Source organism: Lissotriton vulgaris, chromosome 4_1, assembly GCF_964263255.1.
Source record: "Lissotriton vulgaris chromosome 4_1, aLisVul1.2, whole genome shotgun sequence".
Lineage (NCBI taxonomy): Eukaryota > Metazoa > Chordata > Amphibia > Caudata > Salamandridae > Lissotriton > Lissotriton vulgaris.
The window spans coordinates 202,660,481-202,680,893 of NC_141691.1; the positions used below are offsets into that span (position 1 = coordinate 202,660,481).

At 43.9% G+C, this 20,413-nt stretch overlaps 1 protein-coding gene across 2 annotated transcripts in view; it reads right to left on the bottom strand.

The window, feature by feature from the left end:
* STAG2 (STAG2 cohesin complex component) overlaps positions 1-20,102 on the bottom strand; it is a 1,316,830-nt gene extending 1,296,728 nt beyond the window's left edge. Inside the window, exons 1-2 of one of the 2 annotated variants that reach the window (XM_086918500.1) lie at positions 19,967-20,102; positions 18,825-19,054 (exon numbers count right to left, since the gene is read on the bottom strand). The gene's annotated coding sequence lies outside the window, so the exon portion shown is untranslated. Of the gene's footprint in view, positions 1-18,824; positions 19,055-19,966 lie in introns of those variants that run through there. The other variant, XM_086918501.1, reaches the window with a different exon arrangement.
* Between the last annotated feature and the right edge of the window lie 311 nt (positions 20,103-20,413).

The following is a 20,413-nucleotide window of genomic DNA, read 5'->3' on the forward strand; positions in this document are numbered from 1 at the left end:
TGCCTTAGCAGATAAGACAGCAAGACAAACAGCACGGGGGGGGAGGAGTACCAGCTCGAGTATACATCCTTAAGTCACAAGCTGAGAAATGGCACGACGCTAGGCAGCAGATAATGGACATACAGCGTTCAGCCACTCCTGAAGAAAAGGCCCGGTGGGAAACAGAGAGAACGATGGATGCAGGAGGGTGCTGGAGGTCCCAAGATATGCTCAAATGGTAATTACCACAGGCTTACGTAATCCCATTGCTCACCATGACTCACTTACCCACACATATTGGTTCCCAGACCATGTGTACCATGCTCAAGGAAGTATGGGATTACCACTGACTCCGCCCTGCAGCAGAGCGGTTAGTCAAGCAGTGCCTCACATGTCTCAGACACAACATAGGTCATGGAACTAAAGTCCCAATGGCAGGATTCGACCTTCCTACTGCACCATTTGAAGTCGTTCGGATGGACTATATACAGTTAAACAGAGTCAATAGCTTCAAATATGCATTGGTGGTAGTCTGTGCCTTTAGCAAATGGGTTGAGGCATACCCCACAAAGGATAACACGGCCATCACTACAGCTAAAGTGTTATTGAAATAATTTTTTCCAAGATATGGCCTTTGTAGATTAATGCAAAGTGACCGAGGGTCCCATTTTATTGGACAGACAGTTAAGAACATCTTGGGAGGGCTTGGGGTCAAACAAAAATTTCATGCAGCATTTCACCCACAGGCAGCAGGGCTGGTGGAGAGGTACAATGGGATCCTTAAAGAAAAACTGGCTAAAATTACGACAGAAACAGGACTGAATTTGGTCAATGTTCTTCCATTGGCACTACTATCTATTAGATCAGTCCCACATTCCAAATCCCACCTTACCCCATACGAGGTAGTCTTTGGCAGACCCATGAATATTTGGAATGCACCCTCTCCAACTCTCTAAAGTCCATCTCACACCTACCGCAGGAAATATTGACCGATTATTTGTATGAACTTACTGAAACTCTGTCTTTAATCCATGAACAGGTGCGGGCAACTACTGAGGACAGATCCCAGGGTCCAGGCCATCACATCCTCCCTGGCGACTTTGTCCTGGTGAAAAACTTTGCCCGCACCCAATCTCTACAACCACGCTGGAAGGGGCCTCTGCAGGTGCTCCTGGCCACTAGGACAGCAGTCAGAGTGGAAGGAAGAAAATCGTGGGTGCATGCTTCCCACTGCAGGAAAGTGGACCCTGTCACCAAAGAACAGCTACAAGCCCAAAAAGAAGTCTTAAAGCACGATAAATCAGCATCGACACACCTTGAGTCGGACACTGAGTTGGAACTTTGTGACGAAGGAACAGACGGATACTACATCCGGTCCAAGGCTAAGCTAAAGAAAAAGACCAGCTCCAAGGCTGAAGAAAGCTCTAGTACCCGGACAATAGTACTGTTTATCCTGACTGCAATTTTTGTCCTGTTCAGTATAGTATTCTGGACCCTCGAAGAAATGGCACCCGCCAAACATACTGTATTACCCCAAGCAACAGCTCCCCCAACGCCACCTGAACATTCTCATGTACCTTGGCCAGACACACCTCGACAGACACTTGGCGTTTCATAATAATACTTTTATTCAAATGCTGCATCAATTTAATCAGGTCTCCAATGCCACAGACTTATGTTTGGGAACTCCTACCTCACGCCTTTCAGCACACTATCTCATTCTTAGTGTTCCCTGCCACTCCCGCCTACACTATGCTCTGATGTACAATTTGACGAACGTTTTCCCATCACGTTATGACAAAGACAACCTTACAACATTCCAACCCTTTCTTTGGACTCTGCATGCAAAAAACAATACCCTCTGTAATGCCTCTGACCCGCGGGAAAACATTCAAGATCTCTCTCAGCAGAAGCACACACCTTCTAATCAAGTGAACTTTGTACTCAAATTATATCACTACTTGGAAGGAGTCAAAGCCCCTCTCTCAGTGGCTTTGTTGAAACAATTATTACAGCCGACATACGCCCATGTTTTCTTTGCACCAGACAAGTGAGGAAACCTTAAGAGGAAATATAACTAATAGGCAGTTGACTAAACTTGCACAAAAATTAACGTTTCAAGCTAGTATCCAACTCATGGTAGATTTGATTCATGGCAAATCACATCAGAAAGTTTTCTAAAGCTTGGAAGTACAAACTGAGAAATTGAGGCCACAAATTCTGGCTACTGAACATTTTGGTAACCACCAGTAGGTGAACTGAAGAAAAACCGAGTGAGAAAGAAAATATATCGCCTAACTCTGTGTATTATAAAAGAAAGAGCATTTCTCTGCAGAGATTTAAAAATATTAAGTAGTGACTTAATTTGAACGCACTGTTTGAAAGGGAGCCAGTGAAGATGACGAATACAAGCTAGACCTCGAGCTATAAACCTGCCTGAATTATGGAGACCTGTATTTGGATGCTTCAAATTGTTAGAGTATTACTGCATTATTGATCCAAAAAGATGGCAGGCATATATAACCTCCAGTAAATGATTAAGTAAAGTATTTGGCAGTCTAATCCTACCATCCCCACTACTAGCCCAAACAGTAGTGCTTAACATAATTAACAGGAGCACTTCACCATTTTCATAATCATGTGTACATAAACAGTTTCCGAGTATTATGAAGAGTCCAGCCGCTACTAAGCATGCAGAATTGAGTTGTGCTGTTGAACTCTATCTTTACGTATGAACACTCACGACTATTACACAACATTCTTCCATATCATAAGCAAGTCAGACCAGAGAAATTCTAGAAAGCCTTGGAAAGCCAACGTAAACATGTAGGAAAATTATGAGAAAAACAATGCCAAGCTACATTATTGCGGACCCGTGTACAGGCACCCCAGTCAAGACTATTACCTAATCTTTCTCAAGACGGCAGACCAAAAATAAATAAATCAGACTTGTGAAGGTCTGGGTGAAATACAATGGGAGAGCCAATTCTCACATCTCTAACAGTGCAAATACAGAATGGAAAAAATGTTCTTCCTCACCATCCCAATACGGAGTATGAGAGACATTTTTTACGACTAAAAAAGTAAGGCAGAATACGAGTCAGCAGACACAGCTGCAAGAAAGTTGCAGACTAGACATGAAATCTAAAATGTTCATGTAAATTAATGTACATAAATACATTTATTAAATTTAAAGTATCAATTTACATTTTCACAGTTTTAAACATCAGTAAAGATTTCAACTGGAAAGAATCGGTTTGATGTCCTTTACAAACATTAACACCTGCTATTGGCAGTTTTTAAAGTTAAGGCATTAACAATGTTATGGGAAATTGGCAAAGTAGACTTGTATTCGATGGGTCTTGTGCAAGATTGGCGAATTCCATTTTCTCTCTGCCCTGGCCCGAGAAGCACATACAAGGCATCTGGAAAATAGCAATATTTTACAAACTTCTCAGAAGGCTGAGCGATCAGATATACACCAACTGAAAAGACGTCAGGCTTCCACAGAGCTGGAGCCAAACCAAACAAGCATTGGTAAGTCTCATCAATGCAATCACTAATGTTTTTTCCCCAATATGTTTTAGCTATGTTGTACACCAGCGTGGCAGCTGTTCAACATGCCTGAAAGTTAGTAGTAAAGGAGAGTGAAGTGGCGCGGAGTTGAGTGTTGTAGAGAGAAGTAGACTGGAGTAGATTGCCATACTGTGAAGTGACAGAGTGGAATACTGTAGGAGAGTGGGGTGGCAGAGTGGAGTAAAGTATTGTAGAGTGAAGTGGTGTGGCACAGGGTAGGAGTGGAGTGGCATGGAGTGTAGTAGGGTAGTGGAGTAGAGTGGGGTAGTGTCAGAATAGAGTGGAGTAAAGTGGCATGAAGTGGCGTAGAGGGAGTTGCGCACAGTGACACGATTGTCCCATAAATCCGCCCACTTTAAATTCAGAGGAAGAAAGGTAAACACCAAGTTCCCAGACATCTGACCTCACTCTTTGAATGCACAGCAAATGTGACAAAATACGAACAAGATTTAAAGGCATGTTTCCATAAATTCAATACTGGTTGAAATATACAGTAAATAGAACTTGGGCAAGGGAAGGGACGAACTCAAGTTGGTCAGCCTAAAACAAATAAAGCTAGTACTCAGAAAGCAAGCAAATTGGAGTTAAAACCCACAAAGCCAATGATAAACAATGGGTGGAACATGTCCCAAGAGAAGCTTTCCGACTGTCCAAAAGAGGTCATCATCAGTAGGCTTCGATCTAAGAACCTTCTACCATCAATCATAAAGTGGCAGAAAAGCGGTTTGTAGGATTTCACAAACCTCTAAAATAAATACACTCGAAAGACCGCCTTTTGGCCAGCATCTCTGTATTTGTTGACTTTGATTTGTGTCATGTGTTAAAATATTACAGCGTTTTTTACGGGCATTCTTTTAAACAAATACAATCACGGCGTTAATCTGATGATTCCATGAAAAATGTAAAGAAACAATGCAATCTCAGCATCGATACATTGATGTAAAGCACGTATAGAATTTACATTTATACCATCATACGTTTTGCCTGATAAACATTAAAAATTGGTATACGACTTCGTCTTTGGTCATTGCATAAATGAAACAGCGTATATTTTGGTGTTCGTGCTTAGAGGCATTCAGTGACACATCCAAATGCAAGTAAACGCCAGATCATCAGCCGCTGGGTGACCCAAGAAAAGAAATGAAGCCGTCCAAAAATAAACATCGCAGGAGCCGATAAAACTACAAGTAACCAAACTAACGAAGCGTTAAGGGGTCCTATTAAGCACCGCTAGATGAGCCAGGTGTTGCCCTGAAGAGGCTTGCAACAGACGTCTTTCTCCGGGGTCAGCGTGCAAAGGAGAGCTGCAGTCCGAGCAGCTAGCTAGCCCCGTGAGAAGTCAGATGAAGAGGGCGGCCACCAGAAGAGATCAGCGCTCACCCGCTGAAGCTGGAGGTGCACGGATTCATAAGTCCGACGAAGCTACACCCAAGCTAGGCTGTTATTCGTGGGCCCGGGCCCCGCCCCTCGGGCACAGCCAATGGCAGGAGGCGACGTGATACTGACTACAGCAACACTAGGAGCCGTGACAGCAGAGAACAGGGCTTCCTCCATCCCCCACAGCAGCGAGCAGCACAGAGCGCTCGCTTCCGACATCTGCGCGTTTATAGGCATACTCCTTCCACCCACAAGGCTCAACAGGGCCCCCAAGCAACGCTACATACCCACGCACACCGTACACGATTCCCTCACGGAGCATACGTTAACACCACACCCACTTCGAGGCTCCACTTGGCCTATCCTAAAAACCCGTTGGATAGGGTCCCCCACTCATCCCAAACACGTACAGCGTTCCCCCCACGTCACATACACAATCAGAGATACCCCCACATGCCAAATAACCTACATACATTGAATCCTTCCACAGCACATACAGTGCCACCACCGCTTCCCTGCAGAGCCGTTCGAGTTTCAAACTAGTTTACACCAGAGGACTTAAAATAATAATAATAATAACAACAACTGCTAAAAGTCGTTACAGGACGTTTCCTCGGCCCTTCAAAGATCCACCCCCATTCAACCCCACATTACGAGATACACAACACATTTTCCCTTGCATGTCGCAGGGAAGACAAAAAAATAGCAAACTAGTCCTCCCCCACCGTTCCAATGTCTTTCCATCCTCCCAAAACGAATCATCACTTTGAGCCTTCTCAGTGAAAAGGCTGAGCGAACAGTGCAATGGGTCATAGCAAGCAGCCATTACGCTGTGCAAGCATTTGAACTAAATGTCAGCCTTCATCTTGGGCCAAGTCCGTCCCGTTTTCAAGAAAGACATCTAAACTTACCCAGGTTTTCCGGATGCTCTGTAACCTTTACCTCCACATCACACTAATGTGTGTGTGTGTGGAGGGGGAGGGGGGTTGTTAATTCAAATCTCAATTCTGTTTTGTGTAATGGTCTTGCTTACTGAGCCTCAAAACAAACTGTTTCCCAATGCGCATCTTTTTAACACTAAAACTCCACAATCACTAAGTCTCCACAAACATAGCTAGGTAGGTATGCCAGTACGGCAGCACATTATGCAAAGCAGACGCAAACAAGACCGGTCATCTTTTTATGGCAGCAAAAACATGACGCGTCACCAAGTAAGAGAAATGTTAAATGCAGGTATTGATAGAAAAGCTCGGTCCCGACAGCTAGTCAGTAACTAACTGTGTGCAGGTGCTTAGACTCTGGACCATGCACACATGGGACTATCAACATATAAAAATAGATAAACTTAGCACAATGAGACTGCTTATTCAGAACACCGTGTATCATAAGCAATACACGCATCCCAGCCCACTGCTTGGAGCTGTACTTTCTCCCCAGTTTAAAAATCGCACAACCTGAACAATACCCTACATGATGTTCCAAAAAAGACAAGATTCTTCACTTAAAACAGCACATGATGTCCTGTTCCATACAGTTTATGCAATTATACCCAAAAGCACAGTGTGTTCTGGTAGAACTACTCGATGCAGCTCTGTACAGAGCCAGACATCCTCAGCAAGCTGGATCAAAAAGTAGACTGCTGAACAAACAAAGTCCAGAACATCTACTCTCCCAGCTGCCATCTCTTTTAAGACAGCTTAACGGAGTGTTAGATGGTGGACTTGGCACCACACTATGAAGCAAGTACCAGTAGTCCTACGGTAGAGGTAATCGAGCCAATACATTTACAGTAAGAGCAGAACCAGAGGTCTGGCTCGGATCTTAGAGTCCGTGCACGAGCCGAGCCTTGAAAATGTTTGGACTGTAGATCATACAACAAATATCACATCAATTATAACATTTTTAAAATTCAAAAAGTTTATTTCTGAAGACGTGGAAGCTTTGACACTAATACGTCACATTATAGAACTACACTGAACTATTCTAATAAAAGTGATACATTTTAAAACCTGCACCTTTAGAGAACTAAGAGGCAAGACAATGGTATTAGACTGGATTATAGGGTAATATTTCTTGTGTTTAGGCTTTGTTTTTACCGCTTTGTGCACTATTTGAATTTTTATACAACGGAAACTCGACCCAAAAGGTATAGAGGCCCTTTACAACAGCATGCGTTACATTAGACACGGTCACTACTCAGTGTTTATAGGGACAGGGAAATTAAGTGATTTGCCCAGAAACACAGGCTGCTGAGCCAACGCAGAGATTCGAACCAGGCTCCCAAAGACCAAAGTCAACAGCTCTGGTCCCAACGCCACATCCCGGATATGGGGAGGGAGGCAAGTATAAGCCACATGAAGGGCTCGAGGTTACAAAAGGACCTGGAGCTGAGGCAGAGCCAGGCTTGAGTTTTCAGCGGCATCACAGAGTGGCTTATGTATCCTTCATCTAAAATATGAATTAACAAGATGCCCAAAAAGAAGTTTCAGAGCCGCCTTTACATACATAACTAATTGGAATGCATGTTCAGTTAGTGTGGATAGGACAGTATTTCTTGACCTCAGCTTTGATGAAACAACTAAGCTCTGGGATGCATGGGTTCAGATCCCATCATCGCCAATATAATAAAGCTGCATGCAAGCACAGAACGGTCATTTAAAGTGTAGTTTAGTTTCAGTGGAAGGTTCCATCCACAATGCAAGTCTCCATCCTTTCCCCCTCCAAACTATCTCTCCCTGCAACTTTGTATCATTTGAAATGCTTCAAATATCCCATCCTACATCACAGTCATTACAATACTAGTGATGCAGTGAGAGATACCACACAAGCAAAGCTGCAATTCATAACCAACTCTAAGAGCCAGACCGCACTGTTGCATTGCACCTGCACCTTAATGTAATAGCAATCAGTCATTATGTACTTCTAAGCTATTCTACAACATAAATCATTGCCACAGGTGTACCTTAAAGCCGCCATATAAAGGATAATCGCCATATCCAGCATATTCCACTTCAAAAATATACTGAAGTCGACCTGCGAACACTATAGTCCCTAATTTGTCCTCAGGTGATCAAACTATGGATCCAACATCTCCCATTGCCCAATAAAAAGCCCAACTCTGTATCCATCCAACCGACAAAGACTAATGCAGACATCAAACATGGAGTTAAAAGCACAGAAGCCAGTCAAACATAGCAACGACTGCTTTTTAGACATGATCACTAAACTTCAGCAACAGCTGTGCTCCAACCATTCCCAAATACAGGCATTTCAGCAATGAACATTTTGTTAGGTCCACAGAGAGCAGAGAACACTTGGCTAGTCTCACTATTCTCCAATCACTTTAGTGTGAGACACAGAAGAAACCACACGCACTAATGCAGCTGTGTACATCTGAGAAAACTAAAGTTTAACTTAATTTTACTCTCCGCTATTTGTAGTCAGCAAGTTTGTGTATCAAACGTACACACCAATAGGATAGCTCAGCCCATAAGATCTGCAAGCCTGCTCGCATGCCTCCACAGCAGACGAGATAGAATCTGTAACTAACTCACTGATCGGTGTCAACTGATAAAACCCCAAAAGTAAAATGTTATTTAAGTTCGGAGACTAAAACTGCAACCACTGACAGACCCTTTATTGTTATTAACTAAACTTGTTTGGCGCACAATCTGCCACTGGGTATAGTATTATGGAACTTTTCTGAAGTCCAGGGTATGACTTACAAAATATATCAGACCCAAGACTGATTCAGGTTTAGAGTTTTGCAATCAGTAGAATGAAAACATCAGCTTTATTAGTTAGCAAGTTTTTTTTTGTCGTGAGACAGCAGAGTAGTCTCAAATCAATTGCACTTTCCCCGTCTGGTACAGGAACACCTCAACATTATGAGCCACCAAGCTAAAGCCCAGGGAGTCACCACTACTGGCTCTACTGCCAAAAGAGAATAATGTGGCTTCAAGTACTGTGACGCACAATCCATTTCAAACTTGGCACCATTTATCAACTACTACACTAACTCATTACTCATAACTACTGTCGAGCTCCATACTATTCTTTTGACATATTATTGCTAGATGTGGCCCCTGAAAGATCCTTAGCACTTCCCACCCCTCCCAGACTCCACTGTGCCAACCTCCCTTCTCAATGTTCCTTTCTTGTCGTCATTTTACACACAACCATCTATCTTCAGGTAAACGTCTGGCTCCTTTCCTCTTTAGCTCTTTCAGTCTACGCGCTGCCTTCACCATCACTCTTTAGAACACCCCGTCCCCTTCAGTGTCTCTCCCACACTTTTATTCAAAATAACGGTTTTATTTTATGCGCTCTTTTCAATAACTTTATACCTTTCCCCTCTCAATCCCTTTCCCATGGCAGCTCTTCTGCCATAGGCTGCTCTCCTCCTGCCTCATAAGAAACAAGAGCAACTCTTTATGCCATGGGCAAGTGGGTAAACAGTGTCGTGACCTTCTTGCCACTAACCATACGGTTAGTTGTCCCACTGTCTACTGACCACCCTCTGCCCTCCTCCACTGGAACTACTGACCTCACCTGTCCTTCAATATATGCGACTGTGGAGCAGGTTCAAGTGGATTGTTCTGGACTCTATGGAGTTCTTATCAAGACCATGCCCTCCAGGCCCACCCTTTATGTAATTAGCCTGGCCAGCTAGTACTCGCCAGCCAGCTGGACCTAGTCATTACTCGACCATGTCAAAGTCCTTAGGGAATATATACTTAATGGTTAATACTGTAAGATCCTGAACGGTTGGAATTAGAGACCACGATAAATGAAACGCGCATGGCTATTACCTCATGATCGTTGCTGGAGGTGTGAAGAGGAGAACAGCACCTTAGATCACATTCTGCGGTTGTGTAGCAATATGTTCTCACCTACATTCCCATCCCCTCATCTAGCGATTATACATGAGGTCTCAGACAGATATTCAAGCACGCCGTTGGCTGGCCACTTCTCTAGCTGTGTCCAAAACGTGTATCTTTTGCCACTGGTGCCAACACACCACTCCTGTGCTTAAGGAGTGGCTTATAGAATTGCACAGAATATCAAACCACAAACGCACCATATACAAACTGACAAAATTGATTCATTTAAAGGGGTTATGGTGCCCCTTCCCTGCTTTCAATCAAAGTAGTTTGTAAACCGTGTGGCAGTCTGGACTGAGGCCTTACGGCGCTCAAAAGCAGAGCCTGATGAACAGGGCCAGCCACTCATATCTACACTTGATTAAAGAGATAGGTTTTTAGGTCATTTCTGAAACAGGGCTTGGACGCGGTCATGGGCAGGTGGATCGGCAAGGTGTTCCAAAGTCTGGACGTCAGTACCGCAAAAGACTTGCCAACCTGATGAGCCTTGGTAAATCTCGGGATGTGCAAGAGGCAAAGGTGGTTAGATCTCAAGGATCTCTCCTGTTGGTATCGGCTGAGGCTATTTCTCAGGTATCAAAGGCCTTTGCCCCCAATGGCTCTAAACGCCAGTGTCAGAGCTTTGAACTCCCCCTCTTAGCAACAGGAAGACAATGAAGCTGCAAGTTTCAAGTTTTTAAATACTTTATTCGACAACATTGTCATAAAAGCATATATCCCTAAGCTAAACACAATAAATACTAATCTAGAATGGTAAAATACATATTAAATTTCATACAGTTTATACTTTGTTGACGAATAACTCAAATAAAAATGTACATTTGTAAAATCAAGTCACAGCACAAAGTTTAAGAAAATATAAGATTTGTCAATCAATTAATTAGTTAGAGTTTTAAAGTGCGCGTACGTATTATCTATGCCCACCCCGTGTATTTAGCTACAGCAATAGCAAAGTTGGGGGCACAATTTGATTTTAAAATCCTTAGGGCCTCTAGATATTTCCTTGTCCCCAAATGTCTACATGCTGGCTTCAACCATCTGCTTCTTGGGGCAGCATATAAGGGGCATACAAATAAGAAATGTGGAATATCCTCTACATGTGTTTTACAGTAAAAACAGGTATTTACATTATCAGGAGACCATTTGACCGTGAAGGCATTGAGGGGTAAAGTGCCAATTCTAAGCTGGAAATACAATTTCCTATCTAGAGGCTTGGTGATCAAATCCCAGAACAGTTCAAGTTTTGGAATAGTTTTAACTTCCAGAAACTGGGATGTCAGCGCAGATGGTTGATTGGAAATCAGTACAGCGTTATTTATCATGTCCCAGTACATTTTTTTCAATGTAGTCTTTGATGGAAAATCATCTGGGTCTACTGCAGTCCACAAATGCTCAAGGTGCAATTTTTGGAGTAGTTTCTTTAGTTCTTTGAGCCAAAGTACTTTATGGAAGGTGTCAGAGTTAACAACATCCAAAAGGGCAGCTGCGTAATGGCTCAACTCAGGAGTAGTTTTTATACGCCTCCAATAGAGGAGGGGACGCAGTCTGACCATATCCTCGGTCTTTTTCCTCCCAAGATCATATTGAAGTGGGATCGAGGGGGTACTCTGTGGGACACCTATTATGCGCCGAAGGAATTTATTTTCAGCAACTACTAGTGTGTTCAAATTGGTGAAGCCCCATAGTTCGGATCCATAAAGACAAGCGCCCAGCACTTTCATACTGTAAATCTCCATTACTGGCTCAATAGGTCTTGTAAATGAAGATTTGTGCTTTTGAGCTATTGCCCCTGCCAGCTGATTAAATTTTAGCACCACAGAGTCCATGTGGGATCTCCAGTTCATGTTGGCATTTAGGGAGATGCCTAGGTAGGTAAAAGCGTCCACTTCCTCCAGAAAAGCCCCGTTGTAGATCATTTTCCCCTTAAATTTCTTAGCGGGATTCAGATTCATAAATTTAGTCTTTGATGTATTTATTTCCAAGCCCCGGATCCGACAGAAGTCACCAAAAGCGTTTATTGTCTTTTGTAATCCGCTTGGGGTCCACGAGACCAGTAAGGTGACAATGAAGCTGCTTCAAATGAGGTGAAATGTGTGACGGAAGAGGACCCGTTGAATAAGCCTGGCTGCCGCATTCATATGATTTGAAGTCTATTAGTTAGAAAAGCCGGCAGACACAGATATAGGTTGTTGGTGTAGTCCAAACGCAACGTCACAGTGGTGTGTATTACAATTTTTTGGGTCTCTTCTGGAAGCAGAGGCAGTACCTTCCTAACTGATCTTAACTTCAGGAAGCAGGATGATGAGCTCTGCCTATTTTGGGGAGCACAGGAAAGGTCAGAATCAAACATGCTGCCTAGGTTTCTAGCCAAAAACGACAAGAACTGGCAGTGGATTCAGATAGGCATTCCACCCGAGGTTAAAAGGGGAGGAGCCATCTGGCTGAAGAGAATTTCAGTTTTGTCAGAGTTCAATTTAAAAATGTTGGTGTCCATCCAATTGGCAATGCCTTTTAATCAATCACTCTTAAATTGAGAAATGCCGCTTCTGAATGTTCTCTAAATGAGAACATGAGTTTTGTATCATCGTAAGCAACAACCTTCACTCCCAAGGTCTCAATAAGAGTGTCCGAAGGGAACAAGTAAAGGTTGAAGAGCAGTGGGCTGAGGGCAGAGCCCTGTGGCACCCCACAGACCAGAGGTTTGGGAGAAGATGAGAACGAGTCAAGGAAATTCCACGGGGAGTAATCTTCCAGAAAATAATGCAACCAGGACAACAGTACCCTGAAAGCCAAAACTGTGTAATTTATTCAACAAGGTGGAATGTGCCCCTGCATCAAATGCTGCAGACAAGTCTGACATCACTACCATGTCGGAGGAGCCGCCGTCCAGGGTTTCTCTGACAGTTTAGGACACTTCGAATAAGGCGGTCTCTGTGCTGTACCCCGCACAGAAGCCAGACTATTGTTGTGAAGCAGATCACTAGCTTTAACAAAAGATTAAAGTTGGGGGATTGGCTCCCAGGCCCTCCGCCCAGCCTAACCCCACACCAGATACCATTTTATTCCATGCTCTGGAGAGCTGGTTTACCATATACCACGGTGGTTCTATAGCAATACGTACATTGCTACCAGAATTGTCTGCCATCAGCTATGGGGTTACCCACCTTCCCCCGATTTATTACTCAGAAAACGATGGGGGAGGGAGTATCTCTCAACCACTGTCCAGTAAGCTAGACAGTGAGGATTTGCGCTACCTCAATAATTACACCCTGAGCACTCTGTCTGTGGCACCAGAAGGCATGCAAAGGTTTTAAGTTGTTCACGATATACCAGATCAGCAACACCAAGGCAAGTGATCTTTGCACTGCTTTAGGGCTACACGTTTTTAAGTAACATATGTGGAAATTTTAAAGTTTCATCTGTTGATTATCCTGACCTGTGCCCCACACTCTTCGTTTCAAATTAAGAGAAAATGTCCTAAACCATCCTTGTCCTTCCTGGTGAGACTACACCAAGCTAACCTGAGGTCGAAAGACCAGCAAAGTTATAGTTCTCGTAGGTCCTTTGTAGTAGTTATTTATGTCAGTTTCCCCAAGTGCTTGACACATTTTTTTAAGTGTATGACGTGAATTATATGATTAGATAAAAGAACACAGTAAAAAACAAATATGGCCTTGTATAGTTTCTGCCTGATGCAGAATACATGGCAGCCATCTTAAAGTCTGTTCCAGAGTTCATATAAGTTCACAAAAAATCATCAGCACTCGAGTTATCAATATATACCACTATATACATGTGGTTTGTACAAAAAAGAATCATATACAAATATATACACATTTCATGGATAGAAGGTTGAAGATTTTTGACCATAAACATAAAAATTTCCATACAGTTATGGGATCATCCCATCTAATCAATCGATGTTAAACATAGCGGATGTTGCCAGGGGTAAATATCACCATTTAGCCAAAACAGATAGGTATATCTTATTACCCCTAAAATATCACTCAATAGGTGGCATTTTGATTCAATAGTGCCTTTAATGGGCAAACCACTCTGAGTACTGTTAGATGAACAAAATTGCGCCCTGCATGGGCATACCAAAAGAACTTAACAAATGAGAAAAGGCCTAAAAATTGAACAAATCTTTTTCACAGTTTAGACAGATTAAAAACTCAATTGATCATATCAAATGTTGAAAGGATAATGGGAAGAGAGGAAGGATAAAAGGAAGGAGGAGTGTAGGGTAACCCTGGGCGTAGTTCACGTAGTAGCCCTACGTGTAGCTACGCAAAATGTACTTCGCACTACGCAAACTGCCTAGTGGGGCAGGAAATGCTGTTCGCAAGGACTTCACAGGGCCGGATGCTTGTCCGAACTGTGCAATCATTGCAAACGGCATCTTGCACAGTGCAAGCGGTTGTTTTCTGCCTCTCGAGTAGATTTGTACTCGAGCTGCAGTTTCTTCAACGCGGACTGGTAGTTACTCATCGCGAGCGGTCGCGAGCAGACGCGACCACTCGGAATGAGAAACCTGGCCTCCCCGCGTTGAGAATCTCGCCGGGAGGTTTATTTTCCACGCTCGCAATCGCCAACTTGATGTTACTGATCGCAAATGAGGAAAAAGTCTTGCGGGGGATGTCATTTTTGCTCGCTCGCGGTCGCCAACTTGACGTTGAGGATTGCAAGCAAGCAAAAAATGCTCGCTACGCTATACGTTTTTGCACTGTGCTAAGTGCAATTCGCGTAGTTGCGCAAACTACGCAAGTGTAGCGTAGTTTTCCGCCCAGGCCTAATGTAGGGGGGAGATGTAGAAAGATTCAAAAGATACACACAGAAGAGACTCTCAGGTTAATCTAAGTGAGCCCGTGGCTCCTCGTCAATATTGAGGCCCAAGGGAACTCTAGTTTGGAGATCTATTATGTGTTTGGACTCTAGGGTCCTCAGTGCCCAAGTCCTGTCTCCTCCCCTTTCACTCTTAGGTATCTGGTTGATGCAAAAGAATTTAAGTAGTTTTGAATCACTTTGATGCATATGTTCAAAATGACGAGCCATCAAAAAGGTCTGGTCTTTCTTAGTGATGGCTCGCATACGTTCCAATATCCGTTTTTTTGCTGGGTGGATGGTACTCCCCTCGTATCTTTTCGGGCACGGGCATTCCAATACATATACAGTATTCAGAATTGCAATTCAACAGGTGATTAATCTTTCTGGTCTTTAACTCACTCTCCAGGGTATCATATTCCAGTACTTTGTGGCTCCATTTGCAATCCTTACAATTAAGGCATGGGGAAAAAAAACCTCACCATACTCTTTTGTGGTACTGGTAACTGGAAGTGACTATGTACAAGATGATCCCCTATTGATTTGCTACATCTGTATGTAATCAATGGATATTCTGGAATAACCCTTTTTAAGATGGAATCTGTTCGAAGGATGTGCCAATTTCTCCTGAAAATTTGAACTACTTCTGGAGCTTTGACATTGTAGCGTGTGATCATTCTCACAGGGGTAGGTGTAAACCAATTATCAATTGGTGATGTTTTGGGTATTAATTGCAGCAATCTATTTTCTCTTTATTTTGAGAAGCCTGATGTAAAATGCCCGGGGGGGGGGGGGGGGGGGGGGGGGTTTACCTCTTTGTCTGAACCTTTGGAAAGCCTCATCTTTTGCCTTCTCATACTCTCCTACGGTTGTGCAGTTTCTTTTCAGATGGAGGAGTTCCCCATAGGGGATGTGTTAATCATACTCCTCGGGTGCGCACTTCTGGCGTGGAGCAGGGCATTGCCCGCTCTGGGTTTTCTGTATAGAGTCGAGGTCTGGGAATTGTCTATATAGACTTCTACATCAAGACAACAGACACTGGTGTTGCTTATTTGGCCACTAAATTTCAAATTGGAGGTAGTTACAGTTAAGGGAGGAGATAGATAGATTAGATAGATAGATTAGATAGATATATCACACTGAGATAGGTCTCCTTTGTCTGCGATTAGTGGGGGCTCTGAGAACGTGGTTGTTTTTTGTTTCTATATGAAATGATACCCTTCACTCGCATTTCTATACATACAGTTGCAAGGCCAGTGCCTTCTCTGCCTACTTAACAGTTGGATAGTAATTTGTTTACTATTTCCATCCACACTTTCATTTCATTTGTATAAACGGTGTAATAAGGACTAGCACGGAGTCCTCTATGAGGTAAATGTTAGAACTCACGATTCCACGACTGAGACAACGCTGAAAAAGTACACATTTCATGAAAGGGTAGCTGTGGAAAACCATCAGTCTACAAAAATAACAGTAGTGTATTGGAAAATAGCGCCTAAATGAACTCCAAGATTTCTGGAACATACTCTGGACATACTAGAGACTGGCTGTACTGCACTAAAATATATTTGGCAAAAACCAGACACCATCACTGTGAGCATCATGCCAAGCGTTATGCATGGTTGTGAGGGTCTGATGATTTGGCGCCAAAGGGCCTAAATGCCCCAATCAATAAGTTCACAATTAATTCCTATTACAGTACTTAACCCGTTGCCAGCGCTGAAAATATTCTGCGCTAGTGCGGAACGTTCCATTGTGCGAATGAGATTGGAACGTTCAGCGGACGTGCGCAGCACTAGCGAGGTAGTGCACGCGACGACCGCTGAACGTTCCCCGCACTTACTAGAGACTGGCTGTACTGCACTAAAATATATTTGGCAAAAACCAGACACCATCACTGTGAGCATCATGCCAAGCGTTATGCATGGTTGTGAGGGTCTGATGATTTGGCGCCAAAGGGCCTAAATGCCCCAATCAATAAGTTCACAATTAATTCCTATTACAGTACTTAACCCGTTGCCAGCGCTGAAAATATTCTGCGCTAGTGCGGAACGTTCCATTGTGCGAATGAGATTGGAACGTTCAGCGGACGTGTGCAGCACTAGCGAGGTAGTGCACGCGACGACCGCTGAACGTTCCCCGCACTTAAGGGGTTAATAGAAACACACACAATACCATCTATCAAACAGATAAAGCTTAAGTGAAAGTGTGTCACGAACAAAAACACACTGATAAATATACAACTGAGTGGCTGAAACAAGATGTTGGAATGGCCAACTCAAAAACCAGACATACACCACACTGAGCTGCTATGGGAGGACCTAAATAGAGACAAAATAAAATAAGTCTCCCTTACCCCCATCCCGGGCAATAAGCTTAAGCAGTTTTGTAACTTGGACAGAGTATAATTTCTCTGGAGTGATGTTAGTGACAAAATGGCAGTGAATATTTCAAGTTCTTGCGGCTAAAAGGGGCGCCACATTAATCAATCACATGGTGCACGTTTTCAGCCAAGGCTGATACAGGATGTGTGTGTGTATATATATATATATACACACACACACACATATATATATACACACACACATATATACACACATACACATATATTCATACATATATACACACACATACAGTGAAAGTATATCTCCTAAGACATATTTGTCACGAGACATTAGACTTCTATAGCGTCTGGACTGAAGTCAGGTATGTCTTAACCAGTGAATCTTAAATATATACCATTTTTGTCCTCCACGTTTAATAGATATAAAACTAGTTACTCTCCAGTACTCAAAATTATGAATCACAAACTCCTAACTTTGCCAGCATTTGTGGTCACTTTTATAAAAGAAGGATATAAAATACGGGTAGTGGTTTTAAATATAGTTCGAACCTGGCCGGAGGACATCAAAGTACTTTACATGAACACGAAAATACAGCACACTTTTTTCCAGGCACGGAAGGGTTAAGTTATCTGCCCATATCACAACAGGTTGATTGATCCCAGCCGGAAACTCTAGTTTGGTTCACCAGTACTAAGGTCTGGAGCTCTATAGGCTTGATAAGTCACCCTCTTCCAGTACAGCTCAAAGTTCCAGTGAATCTAATGACAACAGTCAGGTGACACTTCAAGAAACAGTGAAGGAAACATATTTTAAATAAAGGCAGGTTTGTTGTACAGGGAACACACGGAAATGGGGGGCGGAGAGAAACACAACCAAAGAGACACCAATAGGATCCACATCAAAGAAATGATCGCGACAGCTGTCAGGAGCAAAAGTGTTTTGGATAACGTACTTCCAACCAAAAGCGAGAATATGATACTGATCTCATTACAAAATCTCCAACAATCTTGCTTACAAGATTGCAAAAACAAATTTGGCATGCAATCTGTCCTAATCATTCTCGCTCAACACGGTTGGAGTGGACTCTTGCCACCCATGAAAGAAAAAAAAGTTGAAGGTCCAGAATCCACTGACAAGAGGTTACAGTGGCCTCAAGCGGTATTCTATCTCGGAATGATTGTAAAGAAAGCAATGTACACTAGGCGAACGGTCCATCTGAAAACCCATCGATCCGAGGCAGACTGAAATCTTGTTTACTAGGCTGCCCTGCCCACATTACCGATGCCGGCCAGAGTTTTAAGGGACCGCGGGAAGACCCTGTCAATTTTAGGCCAAGACTAACAACTTCATGTAAACTTCCTGTTCCAAGAGACGGCCCATGCCCTGTGACAGCTGTGACGGGGAGGAGGTAAGAGTCCTGACAACCCGCACCTCAACCCGCAATGAAAGAGGCCCGAAAACACAGCCGTTCGCAAGTTAGAGAACTACGCTAGATACCGGAGATGAGGCTCACATGCTCCGGATCCATGCTTGGCGGCACTGGGGATGCCCCAAACACAGTAAACATTCCTAGATAAACTCTCCCGGCTTCTAAGGGCCTTGGCCTCAGCGACTCTCAGAACAGAGAGCTACACACTGCATTCAAGAGGAATAGAAGGTGGCCGCAAGAGAGCACACCGGGTGGCCTGGAAAGGGGGTATGGCACACCGGTCACCCCCCTCCTGCTCAGCCTCCATCTTGCCCGGGCACCCGCTGACACCGCGCAGAACGCGCGGCGCGCCCGCAGCACCACAACAACACTCCAAACTTCCAGAAGCTTCGCCGCCATTTTGGAACTTACCTCGCAGCCTGCGCGAGCTCCTTCACCGGGACCCTGCAAGAAGCAAGGCCGGAATCGCCCTGGCGGGGGTCCGGTTTGAAAGTGGCGGCGGTGGGTCCAAGGCGGGTTTTTCTGGTGCTCCAGAATTGTTGCGAGCGCTCCCAGCTCGGGGACTCTAGGTTGAGTGGGGTGCGCAGGCGCCACCTGCCGGCCAGCGAATACGGCGATCTCAGGCTGGGACAGAGCGCCACCTGCAGCCCAAAACAGAGAAAGACAGCCTTCAACAAAGACTAGAGACTGTCCTAGCGCGGCGCGCGCAGCTACAACACAAAGAACGGAGCCTGCGTGCGCGTACCCTGCGGAACTACGTAGCAAAATTATCCATCTCGTACTGTGACATTATCCGCTGAAACATTGACCAGAGAAAACATTCTATGTAGTCTCTCTTTTATTTCTACAAGACAGCTCTGAGCCCTCTTGTCACTTATGATCAGCGGCCATGTTGGACCGAAGATCTGACGTAGGATGTAATATTGGGCTCCTCTTTGGAGCACCAATTACTGTACTTTGAAACCTCAGTCCTACGACAGCTTCTTAAGCCAGACTGATGGTGCCTCATAGGTGAATCTTTTAATCATGAGGATATGATCAAACAGTACTGATCTGATTTCTGAGAAACGCCATTACATTACTTGCTGTTCAAAGCGGAAGTGTAATGTCCTGTCAAAATGCATATACAGTTCTCTAAGGGTTGCACTTTTAAACTGTCATAGGGCATTGACAGTCTTTGTCAAAAACTGAATTTTATTACCAGCGGTACTTTGTTCATTTATGTAGATGTCACCACACCACACAAAATATATTTTAAAAATATAAAAATCACCAGCTAATCATTTTCATTGCCGATGGGCCTAGTAATAGTTCTGATTATTGTTTAATTACATAGTCACTAAATACGGCTCTTCCCCATTGCTATAAGACAGGAAAGATGGCTTTATATGTGCTGCTTCTTTCTTGTATATAAATTGCATTGTAGGACATTTACCTTTTCAAGTGAAAATTTGCATTTCCAGTACTTTTAGTTTTAATGAAGTCATATTTTACTTCTCTGCGTTCCACTTCTGCTGACCAGTATTTGGCTGGGAGGGGCCGAATATTATTACCTAGCTAGTTTGCTTCCGCGATGGCTTCTTTCTGTTTCTATTGCTAACTCAGTGGCCGTGGCACGCGCTACTTCTTTCTGTGCGCGCCGCCGCCGCGCGCTTCCCCCCGGGCTGTTTCTCCGCGCGCAGATGCCTCCTCCCAGGGTGGCTGGGGGTGGGAGGGAGGTGGAGGGTTGGGCTGCGCTGTAATGGCGGGTCCTGTGGTGTGACGAAAGTCTCAAAAGCTGGTGTAGATGCAGTTTGAGGACAGAGTTTTCTGGCACTTGCATAGCCTGATAGGTGGAGTAACCTGGTACAGACCCTAGAGCTGGGTGGGATGGGCGGTCACCAGAGTCGGAAAAAAACAACTAAGTGAGCTTGGGGCAGAGAGAGTAGAAAGTGTGCGTCGCCATTAGGGTCTGAGCACAACCAGTCATCTAGCGCGCCGTCAAAAATATCGCACCACTA